The sequence below is a fragment of the Crocuta crocuta genome, unplaced genomic scaffold (assembly GCF_008692635.1).
Source record: "Crocuta crocuta isolate KB4526 unplaced genomic scaffold, BGI_CrCroc_1.0 scaffold8886, whole genome shotgun sequence".
In the NCBI taxonomy this organism is placed as follows: Eukaryota; Metazoa; Chordata; class Mammalia; order Carnivora; family Hyaenidae; genus Crocuta; species Crocuta crocuta.
In genome coordinates this window covers 1-1,722 of record NW_027531819.1, presented here as the reverse complement: position 1 = coordinate 1,722, position 1,722 = coordinate 1, and positions in this window count along the sequence as shown.

Below are 1,722 nucleotides of genomic sequence, written 5' to 3'. Positions count from 1 at the left end.
GGAAGACATCGGGAGGTCTTAAGCAAAGGCACAGTTAGTGAATGAACCAGTGGGAACAGGCGAGAAACAGAAAGGGACAAAATGGGAAGAGGAGGGAAATAGAGGGGTCTTTTGAAGGTGCAAAAGCAACCCTTCTTTTTCACTCTGGGGCAGAAAAGCATTGGGCCAACGCCTGCAGTTCCACTATTTGCCGGTAGGAGGAGCGCTGCAGCCTGGCCCACCTTCCACTGCCCCGGGATTCTCGCCCACACACACTTCCTTGGTCACCTGAGCCCCTGCCCCGCCAGAGAGTTCAGGGCTCCTGCCCCTGGATTTGACCTGGGGCCTTGCTGGGATGGCCCTGGGATTCCCCGGGCAGGGCAGAGTCTGAGCCACGCCACCCAGTTCCGCCAGGGGCCCTTCTCGAACTGGGCATGGCATTGAGGGAGAGGGTCCCGTGGGTCACCCAAACCCAGTACCTCAGCCTGGGCCTCAGCCTGGCTCTGGGCTTTGCGGTCAGAGACCAGAGTTAGACACCAGCTCTGTCTTCCTAGCTGCGTGACCCAAACAAGTGTCTCAACTTCTCTGAGCCATATTCCACTCTGTAATATGGGAATAATAACAGTCCCCAACTCGCAGGTTATGATGTGATTAACAATAGTAATAGCCTCCCTTTGTGGAGTCCCTAGTATATGCCACATGTCAGCGGAGTCCCTGGAGGCAGTATCTCACTGCGGCCTTCTAACAACGCGGGTGTGCTAACCCTTACTCTAGCAAGTCTATGCTAGACACATATAGGAGTCTTAAAGAGAAGACCAAGGGGACCTGCTTTGGGTAGAAAGGTCAGGAAAGGCCTTTTGCAGGAAGTGGCCATTGACACAGCAACCTGAGAAGTGAGAATGAACTCACCACACAACGAACTAGGAGAAGAGCTTGTGACTCACAGAGTCACTGTGAGGGTGAAGTGAGGCCAGAAGGTGAAGGCTTCAACTCCACACCTGACATGTAATAATAGCTAATTGTTATGTGGGGTCCACTGCCAGCCGGGCACTGGGCCAACAACCTTATATACCATCTTGGATAATCATTACAATAACCCTTAGGTAGGTTCATCTACTCGCTCCATAGTATAGACAATGAAACTGAGGCCCAGAGAGGTCAAGTAACCTCCCCAAGGTCACACAGCTGGAAATGGCAAGGCCAGGATTCAAACTCGGCATCCGTGCCCTTAACACCATGCCATGCTTTCTCTATTAGATGACGATGATGGTGATGATGATGGTGATGGTGATGGAGGTGGTGGTGGTGGTGGTGATGGCAGTGGCGAGCCTTCCATACTAATTGCCAGTTGTCGTGAGGCGCCAAATGCTCTTGGCTCAGTTCCTAGCCTCCTCCAGCCTCTCAGCTATACTATCAGTCCAAAGAAGGACAGCAGCCGCCAGTCAAATGGATAAGCCCCAACTGTGAACAGTGTTATCAGGCCCAGATGCCCATAGGGCGCAGGCCACCCAGACTGAGGTCTGGAGCCAAGTTGAGACCTTGGCCTAGGGGCTCATGGCTCTCACCACATGTGGCAACCACCGGGCCAAGGTGGGAGCCCCGGGCCCCCCCTGATGAGGGGCAATGCAGTGCGACCTGGGGCTTGGGTTCAGGGTCAGCAAGCCTGACTTCTCCTCATCTGCTGCAGGCGTGAGTTAGGAAAAAGGTCATCTGCTGATTCCGCTCCTCTGTCCCTCCGGCCTT